This window comes from Schistocerca gregaria, chromosome 2 (assembly GCF_023897955.1).
Source record: "Schistocerca gregaria isolate iqSchGreg1 chromosome 2, iqSchGreg1.2, whole genome shotgun sequence".
In the NCBI taxonomy this organism is placed as follows: domain Eukaryota; kingdom Metazoa; phylum Arthropoda; class Insecta; order Orthoptera; family Acrididae; genus Schistocerca; species Schistocerca gregaria.
Genome location: NC_064921.1, coordinates 815941377 through 815954334, shown reverse-complemented (window position 1 = coordinate 815954334; position 12958 = coordinate 815941377). Strand labels below are relative to the sequence as shown.

The 12958-nt window shown below is 39.7% G+C and overlaps 1 protein-coding gene across 4 annotated transcripts in view; it reads right to left on the bottom strand.

Annotated features, from left to right (window-relative positions):
* The window catches only part of LOC126335145 (uncharacterized), a 174647-nt gene that overhangs the window by 115254 nt on the left and 46435 nt on the right, over positions 1–12958 (bottom strand). The gene's annotated exons all lie outside the window — the stretch shown is intronic.

The window sequence follows — 12958 nt, the reverse complement described above, 5'->3', positions numbered from 1 at the left end:
TACATTATGAGGAGATGGTACAGTATTAATGGTTATGTTCTGGGCATTTATCCAAGGTCTAGTTTCCATTTTATTCACAATATTTCAACGACCAACATTGTTTTCTTCTCCAGGTGCTGCAAGTTTTGCTGATATGCATACTCATCGCCTGGACTCCAACCAGAATGTGAATTATTGTTGATCTTGTGCCGCAATTTATAGCCGAGTTCAACTCCCAAAGCCCCCACCACCTTTGATACTCTCTTGGTTTTCAATGGCCACACTAATATTCTTCGAAATGCAAATTCTCTCAGTGTCTCCTGGCTGTGATGGACCTGAAGGCTGATGAGATCTTAATAAACTGAGTACCAGGTCCCAAGCCTTGTTTAAACTGAAACCTCTGCCCCTGTTTATATGTTTCCTGACTTAGTTACTTTGATAAGACTTCATAATTACGCTGTCCCAGAAAAGTGATGCTTGCACCAGGATACCTGTCTCATCATATTTCGTTTCATGATTATATCTGAGGCAATACTCAATGCCACCTGATATGCTTGGTTGTTTTAGATTAGTGTGTCACTGATGCTTCTAGCATCTCCCCTGAGCTGTTCTAATAGTACACCCCACGTAAGACATGTCAAACCCAACTTTTGGAGGCCTAGATCATCTTTAACACTACAAGATCATATTTAACACTACAGAGCAAATAATGTGTGTGTCATGGAATTATTGGCGTAAGCTTTAAAAATCAAAAGAGCATCAGAGGTGTAGTGGGTGTTGGAAGTCAAACTCTGCTACAAACAGTGGCACAAGATAAACGGTTAGAGTCCAGTCTGTGAGCACACTAACCACAAAACTCACAGCACCTGAAGTTGACTGGCTCTGTCCTCGAAATATTGTGCACAAAATGGAAGCCTGAGAGATCACTGGTACAGTATTCTTTGGACTTTTAAAGGTTTGATTGCAGATTACATCAGGTATTAAAACCAAATGATGAAAAAAATTAAAAGAAAACACTCATACATACAGGACTTGGATAAAATAAAGTGGCTTTGTTGAGATCCTTTCTTTGTGTTACAGGGGTGCGATAACAGCATTCTCAAGAACAAAAACAACAGAATTGTACTCAACAAATGGAAACCACTCAAATATTCAGAATAAAATAACTAATTAACTAATATTAAATAAGAAAGTAATGAGATTTAAAAGTGACTGTAGACTAAAGCTGAATAAGCAGCTGTAATGGAATGCCAGGTCGGTTGAAGTATGACAGTACTCAAAAAACAGCTAAATATTGCAGGGTGAGTGTATGCTTTGAAACAGACCTGTTTGTCAAGAGATTCAATTAAAGTCATTTGGAATCTGTGCAGATTATAGCAGGGGCAATTGATGAGACGGATTACATGTAGCAGATTGGTGGCCTTTTCTCAAGAATTACAACTACTGTCACCAGAAACCAAGGTTTTAACATCAATAGCACACAGCACCAACAGTGCACAATAGCAGAGTTACGAGTACTATCAGGTGGACAGCCATAACCCTAACAGACAGCCATAGCACTAACAAGATACAAGTCAGCACATTTTGTGCAATGTGCTTGGGGTTAGGCATTACACACATGCAAGATTTTTGAGTACTAAGCATCTGCTGTAAGAAGAGAAAATAAAGCATCTGCACAGAGCAACCAAACAGGGGTCAATAATAATGTATGGAGAGTACTAGTTGATGATTAAAAATTATTTGAGAATAAAGGAGATGATTCACCAAAAGGCAGGAGCTGCATCATTGATAGGTACACAAACACAAGGTACAGAGCTTGGATAGCTTTTGGGACGAAGTTCCTTTTTCAAGCTTGTAGGAAACACACACACACACACACACACACACACATTTACACACCTGTCTTCCTACATTATGCCAGCTCTTTCTTGGCCCATAGTAAGGGTACTAGGGTGAGGTTTGGATAAGAGGTGGGGTGGGGTGAGGTGAAGGATGGAGGGAGGCAGGGGTGAGGGTTGGGGGGAACATCTAACAGCTCGTGGGAGAGTGGGGGCCATCTGCGGGCAAGCTAGGGGCACAGGTAGAGGGGCAGGTGGCAGATGACTGGCCACGTGATTTCATAGACTAAGGCATGAGATAACAGCACTCAATTGTGCAGGGGTACTGGGACAGGGGACGGCGCGCGTGCACACACACACACACACACACACACACACACACACACACACACACACACACACTATTTGGGGGGGGGGGGCAGCAAGTTACCCTAGGTTTAGACCAGGAAGGTTACAGGGGCAAAGGATGTTCTGTATGGATAGCTCCCATCTGCACAGCTCAGAGAAGCAGGTAGTGGTGTGGAGCAGCCATTAAAATCTTGCATGCTGTGCTCTGGTGCACATTGTACCACTGGGTGGTCCAGTTTCTGGCACAGCCATATTGACAGTAGCTGTCATGAAGCATGAGCAGGAACTAATAACAGGGCAGTGTGTGACACCATGAAACAAGTTAATTTCCCAGTGACCAACAGTAAGGATTACCAAGACTATAGCAGTGTTCCAACAAAGTCTTGGGTCAGTAGAAGAAGACAAAATAAAAGAAAGTCACATCTTATGGAGGTAACATTAGAATGATGCGTGTCAGTCACACTGTAGGGAAGCAGCATACTCACGCCTTACAAAATTCACAACAGTCTTTCCATTGTGTGCCAGCCTAGTCCGCTGTAACTAGCTCTGACGTCTTAAATATTGTGCAATACTTTAAAATGAAGTAAATAACCTGAAACGTTTCTATCCTGTCAGGAGTAATACAAAAACAATGTGTGTTGGATATCAGTTCAATAACTTTAACCATTTTCGAAATTTGGATGTTCTTCTGTAAAAATCATTGGCGCAACAGAAAAGAGCTAGAAACTTAAAAATTTAAATTTAGATTTCTTTTGCATAATAATTTAGTAGAAACAGTATTCTGAATCTCACAAGTTAAAATTTTAGTTGAAATTCATGATTTTCTGGTTTTTGTCTTAAAAATTAAGGAAGCAAGATAGATTAACCCTTTCAGACCTGGTCACAATTGTGTACATAAAGCTTGTTCACTAATATTTCGCTAACAAGAAATGTCACATGCATCCAAACCCACTGTGCACATTTGTGTATGTTTCTTTTAGCCATGCTCCAGCAGCTGCTGCTCTCTTGTGAGCAGTCTGTGAACCACACAATAAAATATACTCTCTGGTGTTGTCTCTCTGTGGAAGCCATTACTCGTTGACTTTATTGCTATAATAGTCACATTTGTGGTTCATGGTGTGGGTTCCTGTAGTCATGTCCTAGTTCATGAACCACGGGCAACGTCTGAGTGGCCAAGTAAGTGGTCCCAACAGTCGGATTACTAGTTACTTTGGAATAAGGCTGGGCATCTCGGACATATTCTGAGTCGTGGTCACCTTTGTGCTCATACGGCAAAGACTACCAAATCCACCGGTTAGTCCCTCCGCCGTTAGGGGTAAAACCCAATGGGACTCGGGGCAAGTAAGGCTAGCAACCTGCTTCCCTGGTACTTTAAATATGATGCTGGCAACAATCAGAGCAAAATGCCTCGGACCTTTGGAGGTGACGGAGTCCCACCTCTAACTGACAAACCAGGGACTCCTTGGCAAACAAATGGTAATGAGATGGGGAGCTATTACTATCAATGGGGGCTACTCTGGGAAGAAGGTAAAGCTGGCAGAGGCTGCAAGTAAGATGGGGCTGGTCGTGTTAGCTGTCAGTGACATTCGGGTAAGGGGTGAGAAAGAAGAGGAAGTGGGAGAATACAAGGTCTACCTGTCAGGAGTCAAAGCAGGAATAGCACAATGGGGTGTAGGGCTATACATCAGGAAAGAAATGGAACCCAGCGTAGTTGCAATAAGGTATGTAAACGAACGACTGATGTGGATAGATTTGACAGTGTCTAGCAAGAAAATTAGGATTGTGTCAGTATATTCGCTTTGTGAAGGGACAGATCAAGATAAGATGGATAGTTTTTATGAGGCACTCAGTGATGTAGTCGTTAGAGTAAAGGACAAGGACAGTGTTCTGCTCATGGGTGATTTTAACGCCAGGATTGGAAATCGAACAGAAGGGTATGAAAAGGTTATGGGTAAATTTGGAGAGAATATGGAGGCCAACAGGAACGGGAAACAACTCTTGGATTTCTGTGCCAGTATGGGCTTAGTAATCACAGACTCCTTTTTTAAACTTAAGAACATTCACCAGTATACTTGGAAGGAAGGGGAACCAGATCTGTCATTGACTATATAATAACAGATCAGGAATTCAGGAAGGCTGTGAGGGACACACGTGTATTCAGGGGATTCTTTGATGACACTGATCATTATTTAATCTGCAGTGAAATTGGGACTGTTGAGGCCGAAAGTGCAGGAGCTCAGGTCCATATGTAGGAGGATAAGAGTGAAGAAGCTTCAGGATACGGAAATCAGGCACAAGTACATAACAGTGATCTCAGAAAGGTACCAGTTACTTGAATGTAGTCAATTACAGTCACTGGAAAAGGAATGGACAATGTACAGGGACGCAGTGCTAGACGCGGCTAAAGAATGTCTTGGGACAGTAGTGTGTAAAAGTAGGATGAAGCAAACAGCTTGGTGGAACGACATAGTCAAGGCAGCCTGTAAAAGGAAAAAGAAGGCGTATCAAAAATGGCTACATATTAGAACTCAGGCAGACAGAGAAAGTTATGTTGAAGAAAGAAACAAAGCCAAACAGATAATTGCAGCATCGAAGAAGAAATCTTGGGAAGACTTTGGAAACAGGTTGGAGACTATGGGTCAAGATGCTGGAAAACCATTCTGGAGTGTAATTAGCAGTCTTCGAAAGGGAGGTAAGAAGGAAATGTCAAGCATTTTGGACAGGTCAGGAAAACTGCTGGTGAATCCTGTGGATGCCTTGGGCTGATGGAGGGAATATTTTGAAGAGTTGCTCAATGTAGGTGAAAACACGATCAGTAATGTTTCAGATTTCGAGGTAGAATGGGATAGGAATGATGATGGAAATAGGATCACATTCGAGGAAGTGGAGAAAATGGTCAATAGATTGCAGTGCAATAAAGCAGCTGGGGTGGATGAAATTAAGTCAGAACTCAACAAATACAGTGGAATGTCAGGTCTTAAATGGCTACACAGGATAATTGAATTGGCCTGGGAGTCCGGACAGTTTCCATCAGACTGGACAAAAGCAATAATCACACCAATTTTTAAACATGGAAACAGAAAAGATTGTAACAACTACAGAGATATCTCTTTAATCAGCGTTGCGGGTAAAATCTTCTCAGGTATTGTTGAAAGGAGTGCGAGTATTAGTTGAGGACCAATTGGATAAAAATCAGTGTGGGTTTAGGTCTCTTAGAGGTTGTCAGGACCAGATCTTTAGCTTACGGCAAATAATGGAGAAGTGTTATGAGTGGAACAGGGAATTGTATCTATGCTTTATAGATTTAGAAAAGGCATATGACCGGGTTCCTAGGAGGAAGTTATTGTCTGTTCTACGAGATTACGGAATAGGAGGCAAACTTTTGCAAGCAATTAAAGGTCTTTATATGGATAGTCAGGCAGCAGTTAGAGTTGACGGTAAATTGAGTTCATGGTTCAGAGTAGTTTCAGGGGTAAGACAAGGCTGCAACCTGTCTCCACTGTTATTTATGGATCATATGTTGAAAACAATAGACTGGCTGGGTGAGATTAAGATATGTGAACACAAAATAAGCAGTCTTGCATATGCGGATGACTTAGTTGTGATGGCAGATTCGAGTGAAAGTTTGCAAAGTAATATTTCAGAGCTAGATCAGAAATGTAAGGACTATGGTATGAAGATTAGCATCTCCAAAACGAAAGTAATGTCAGTGGGAAAGAAATATAAACGGATTGAGTGCCAAATAGGAGGAACAAAGTTAGAACAGGTGGACGGTTTCAAGTACTTAGGATGCATATTCTCACAGGATGGCAACATAGTGAAAGAACTGGAAGCGAGGTGTAGCAAAGTTAATGCAGTGAGCGCTCAGCTACGATCTACTCTCTTCTGCAAGAAGGAAGTCAGTACCAAGACTAAGTTATCTGTGCACCGTTCAATCTTTCGACCAACTTTGTTGTATGGGAGCGAAAGCTGGGTGGATTCAGGTTACCTTATCAACAAGGCTGAGGTTACGGATATGAAAGTAGCTAGGATGATTGCAGGTATTACCAGATGGTAACAATGGCAGAAGGGTGTCCACAATGAGGAAATCAAAGAAAAACTGGGCATGAACTCTAGATGTAGCAGTCAGGGCGAACAGGCTTAGAAGGTGGGGTCATGTTACACGCATGGGAGAAGCAAGGTTACCCAAGAGACTCATGGGTTCAGCAGTAGAGGGTAGGAGGAGTCGGGGCAGACCAAGGAGAAGGTACCTGAATTCGGTTAAGAATGATTTTGAAGTAATAGGTTTAACATCAGAAGAGGCACCAATGTTAGCACTGAATAGGGGATCATGGAGGAATTTTATAAGGGGGGCTATGCTCCAGACTGAACGCTGAAAGTCATAATCAGTCTTAAATGATGATGATGATGATGATGAGTCACATTGCGGGTTTTGTTTATGAATGTTTTGTGTGGTTTCCTTCTTTTGGAAACATTAGATATTCTTTCAGTGGAATTTTCAGCAATTTCCTTCGGTTCATATTTGTGTTATGCACCAGGTAAGATTAATGTACACATTTGTGTACAACAGGTCCTTAATGGTGTAAAATAGGAAAAATAACCTAAAATGTGTCTAAAGCTATATTAGCATGGCTATGGTAGTTGTGTGTGGTAATTTTTCCATTAATTTCAGTACCAGCAGCAAGGAGGAGAATAAGTGACCTGTACATATGATTTTATTTTATATTGCTGGCTTCTGACTTACAAATATGGATAAGGAATGGCTTTCTGTGGAGAAAGATTGGGACTTGAATATGGACATAATTGAAAATGGTGGCGTTTCTGACTTTAGTTTGAGTGGAGATGAGGATGACAGTGTACCACTTATTGAAAGGCAAGCTCCACAAATAGTAAAACGTGTTGGAGCAAATAAAGTGGGCGTGAATGATGTGTCTAGAGACACCATATCTGAAGATGAAGATGATGGAGAGGTGGTGGATGCTGAAATGAACTATTTATGCAATGAAAACAACCCATAATTGAATAACCTTTGTGACAACATAATGGCAACACCTAAAGAATCCATAAAATAGAAACAAAAGCCTCTAAGTACCATGGCAGAAAGATACAAAGCTCCAAATTTTGAAGTATCTCTCTTGTGTTCTCCAATGCAATACTTCAAATGATATATAGCCTACCAGATGATTTGTTCACTAGCATGGCAGCACATACTTATATTTATGCATTACAACAAGGCAAATCCTCATTCAAGCAGACAACTCCTCAAGCACAAGAGATGCTATTTGGTTTGCATATATTGACTGGCACCTTGAAATTTCCCAGATTATGAATGTATTGGGATACAAGCTTGAAGGCAAATGTGTTTTGGGAACACATGTCATGAGACAGATTTTTAGAATTATGAACAAATTTACACTTGGTGAACAATCTGCAAAAGCCACCTGAAAATAAAGATAAATTTTACAAAGTCAGGCCAATTTACTTAGCCATTCGAAAACGCTGCAGTGAACTTCCTATAGAAGAGAATGTTTGTGTCAGTGAAGGAATTATTCCTTTCACTGGGAAGTTTTCTGCAAAGCAGTATGTCAAGGGGAAACCAAGTCCATGGGGAATCAAAGTCTTCATGTGAAAAGAGTATCAAGGTGCTACAACTGAACTAAATACCGCATACTGTAAAAAATTTGGATTAGTTCCTGCTGTTGGTTTAGAATTTTCTGTTCCACTCTAAAAAGGTAGGCTAAAGGTCATAAATTATACTTAGACAACTTCTTTTCACCTTATCATCTGTTTCAAGTTCTGAAATCTCAAGGCATCAATGCTGCGGGTACTGTCTATCGAAACAGATTTGGAAAATACTTGCCTTTTTCAGATGATAAAACAATAATGAAACAAACCAGAGGTTACTGAGAGGAAATCACTAGTGCTGATGACATTATCATGTGTAAGTGGTTAGACCATAGTCCAGTTGTATTTGTTCAAACTTAGTTGGTAAAGGCTCAATGGATGAAGTTGAGTGTTGGAACAAAAAACACCATAAATATGTGAAAGTAGAAAGACCTGAAATACTACTGTGAAGATATAATTATGGAATGGAAGGTGTGGAACTATTTGATCAATTGATAAGCTACTACAGAGTTTTCATCAGATCTCAAAAATGGCCTTTCCATATGACTTTGCCATCGAGCAAAGTTGGTTGGCACACAGACGAGACGCAGACAACCTGTCTATCCCAAAGAAGAAGCAAATGGACCTTCTTTCCTTTCGTATCAGGGTAGCAGATGGATTGATACTGTGCTACAAGAAAGTGACCGAAAAGAAGAGGGGGCGTCTGTCTGATGGATTGGTTTCAGACATGAGAGTCATACCAAGAAAAAGAGGAGAATTATGACCAGCTACAGAGATACAGTTTGATTCCATTAACCATTTGCCTTTGCGTGATGTAGGAGCTCCAAGTCGCTGCAAATTTCCAAAATGTACAGAGCGTCCTAGAATTCGGTGCAGAAAATGTGAAGTTCATTTATGTCTCCAAAAGGACAAAAATTTTTTTTGTAGTTTCATACGAAACCTTAAAATCAGTGTTTTGACCATTGTTGTTTAAATAAGAACTGTAATTTGAAATTATTTTTATTGTTTCTTCTGTTTTAAAGTGAAATAAAGAGTAGTATACTTGATCCATAGTGTTAACCTCCGTAATGTATGACATGAAGCTCGAGACCTGATGAACACAATTGTGTACATTAAATATCTAGAAAACTAGGGATCATATGAAAGTTTTTCTTAGAAAAATATTGTCAGGAGACTCACTTGAATGTAAAAATGATGTCAGATATTTTTTTAATAAGTAAATAAAAAAATCAGGTCTGAAAGGGTTAAGTAGACGAATAAATAAAGCTAGGATGTTTAAATTTAAGTAGAAGGGAGATCCGCTATAATCATAAAGATGTGAGAAGTTTCAACTGAATAACTATAAAACTATAGCGATAGCGTATCTCCAAAGGGCAAGTTCAGAGCTCGTCTACTGCGTGTAGTGTAATTAAATTAATTATCTCGCCCAAAATATTTGACTTAGCCACGTCAGACTTTTATTACGATTACTTACCTGTGTGCTGATTGCACATTTAAATTGAGAGCTTCATCAGCCATCAGCAAAGGAAGCAATGATTTATTCGATAACTTAAAGTGGTGCATTACTAGCCCAGCGGCTAGTTGGGAGAGCAGATTTGATCAGGCGTTCCCTTAGCCGTCCACACCGTGGCTTTATATGTAAGAAAGCTGCGTGAATAAGGAAGGCCCCAGTTCTCTCCAGACGCTGGTTAGCACACTAGGATACGCGTAACCATGAAATCGTTTTCGAGTAAAGTGTTAATTTTGGGATGACGTTAATGATCTATCTTTAGTTTGCGTATGTCATATTTTCACGTGCCGCCGCAGGACAGACATTCTACCATTATTAGTGTGGCGTTGATGAACATTATCATCAAATTATGGTGAGCATTCACTTAAACATTTAATTTGAACAGTTATAGTTGCATCAGCGCATTAGACTCCGAACTGCTCTGGTAGTTGGATTGTGTGGATTCTTTTTGGTCTGTGACTTTCAGAATATAGTCAACATTTTAGAGAGAATGGTTTTTGATTATGAATCCCAGACAATCTCCTAATTCCTCTGATCTATAAGATGTAGCTATAAATGTATTTCTCAGATGAAGTGGGCACTAGGAATTCTGATTACAGGCTTCACGTTTTGCTAATCACTTTCTGGTTGCCAATATTGTAGTTAGAGAGCCAGTGTTGAGAACGGCAAACAACAGCATTAAATAAATAATAGGAACATTCACAATTATACCACCTGTCGCCCCACAACACAAGCAAGGTGTCATTCGACACCTTCACAGAAGAATGATCAAATGACACCATCAAATAAATGGTGCTTGTGCTTGAACTGATTAATTAAATGTCAAAATCTACTAAATTATGGTAACCAATTAATTATGTCCATGTACATTGCCAGACACCCTGTAACATGATAGCATATGAGGACCAATCACAACGCACACAGCATGTGAAAAAACACACTTAAGAGCTGGTGCAGAAACAGATCAGATTCACACATCACTGATAGGCTAGTTCTAAAGATTATTTTTCTTTTTATTTATTTAATTCACAACTGTAGTAAGGCTTTTATGTTAATTAATTTCACATGAAATATTACAATATTCTTATGTTGTTAAGATCACTTCTACCCCTGTCAGAAAGCACATCTTGGAATAACTGACACTAAATCAAGTCTTCCACTAAAAGTTAAGAATAACTATTTGTAAGTCAGCTTTAATTTTTGATATTTGGCAATTGTCTTGGTGAGTGAGAAAACACATAATCAGTGTTGGTTTGTGTTGTGAGTAAAACCTTTACATAAAGATGGATAATTTTCAGTCATTTAAGTTTCTGATACAAAGAAAAATTTCATATGTGAGTTATGGGAACTATAACTTTTCATATGTAATTGGATTTGGGATTAAGCAATATTTTGGCAGTCAGTACTCGTGAGAGCTGAGACTGCTTAAGCGATGGACTCTTAGAAGAGTTTTTCACAGCAAACTTAAGTTTTGTGTGTGATCTAGAGCTGCACAGTCAATGGATGCTTTACTTTTGAGTTTAGTTTCTATTACTCTCTGTAATAAGAGTGACATTGGAGCAATAAATAGGTTTAAGTAAATATATATTTCTGAAGCTTCAACTAATTAATTTCATCGAAAAATTCATCCCAGAAGTTTAACTTTATTTGATATGTGTATTTATAATACAATATCATGTGACAAACGGTAACACTCTAGAGACTTAAATTTGTCAAACATCATTCTCAGCATTTGAAGAGCTGTTAGAAATTACATTAAATCAAAGCAACATACTTTTTGTGGTAGAAGGGACAGTTGAAATACTATGATCATTTTTAGGTAGCGTTATTCTCCTTTTCTAACAGCCCATGAAGAGAATCCAGGGTGGAATGTAACAATATTATGAAAATGATAGTTGCTACTCACCACATAGCAGAGATGCTGAGTCAAATGTTGTGCCTATCTGCAACTCAGCATCTCCACTATATGGTGAGTAGCAACTATCCTTTTCATAATACTTAACTGCCCATTAAGAGATGTTGCCTAGCCACAATTAACATAAAATGAAATAGTATACTGCAATCAACAGTTGCAATTGTACGTGGTGAGCATGCAGACAGAGTGGAAAGGTTTTTTGAAAGGATTAGTTCACAGTTGCCCTACCGCTGGACCTGGGATGGTACAGTACTGAATGTCTCTAGATACTGCACCTAATGGCACTCAGTCCGCATTAACAGTGTTCCCACACCAGGTACTGCTGACATGAGGTGCTATTACAAAGCATTGTTGACAGAGGGATGCTTCCAAAGTACCCTCTCTGCCAGCCAATCAGAGGACTTGGGAATGGTCATGTGAGTGATACAGAGTATGATGGTGATAGAGCACTGGTACCATTGGGTCACTCTCTTGCCCACCAGCTCTCATCCTGACCCGACATGTTCTCCTACTTCTCTTTCTGGCCAATGAGGCCCTCAGTCTGTTTGCAGCAGCCTCCTGCCACACTGCTGTTTTTATTTTACTGCATCCCTTAATAGTAGGAGATAAGAAACAAGCTCTAGGAGATAAGAAAAAAACTCAAGTCAGTGACCTAAACACTTCATATCTTGACTCTTCAACAAATTTACTGATCCTCTCACATGCCCAAAGCCCGCCATAGTCCTAAACTCAGTATATCCATGTACAACTGGTGCCTGAAGTGGGATTAGAATTCAGGTTCGGCCCATGTTATTGGCACAGTCCTTGGTAGATAGTTGCTGCACATTAATTCCATGGTAGAGATCTGGCTGCACACTATTAGCCCATAGCTTGGTTACACTGGACTTGGATATGTAACAGCATGAATTCCTTTGGCATTCAGATGCGCCTACGTAACACCATACCACTTGAGAACACATGTCAGTTGTACCACTGTATTCAGCTATGTATGGCCCTTTTCACTGCATGAGCACTTTATATAGGCCACCTTGCTGCCATGCTGCCTTCACACCAATGTGACTGCCAGATGATGTGTTTCTGATCCTCTTCTTATGTGTTTGGAGCTGAGTTGAAACATTCACATTTGATATGTCACCTGACGTATTGTGTGTTACTTTATCTCTAATGTAACTCAGTCACTGTTAATTTTCTTCTTTAGGTCGTGCAAAGCAGTATGTCTGTAGAACCATGCTGAGCCCTGGAAAGACTTGAACTCTCTGTTGGAGGTGTTATTGGTAGAAGAAAAAACAATATCTACTCTAATTGCAAAATGATGTTAACATTTCATCATTGACTGACTTGTATTTGTTTCAATGGGTGTACAGTTCACAATTACCTCATAAATTAAAGCAGATACAATTTACTTCAAACATAACATCAGCTTAAAGGCTCAATGAAAAGTAGTTTGTAAGTAAGTAATTTCATTTTAGAGTTTCCTTTGTTCGTTGCCGTTTACATTGTTGAAGAGGATGTTTGCTCCTTGAGTCAAGGAACAGCCAAGCAATGACTTGAAAGCATAAAAGGCCCTGACAACAGCAGGTGAAGACGTTTACTCGCTGTCACCCATTGCTAATTACTCAAACTGCACACCTCTCCGTTCAACTATGGACAAATGTGAAACAAAACGACTACCAGTTATGTTTCATAACTTATTCTCTGCCTAATTCTACTTTACTATTTTGTCACAGTCACCTTTCCTTGTAA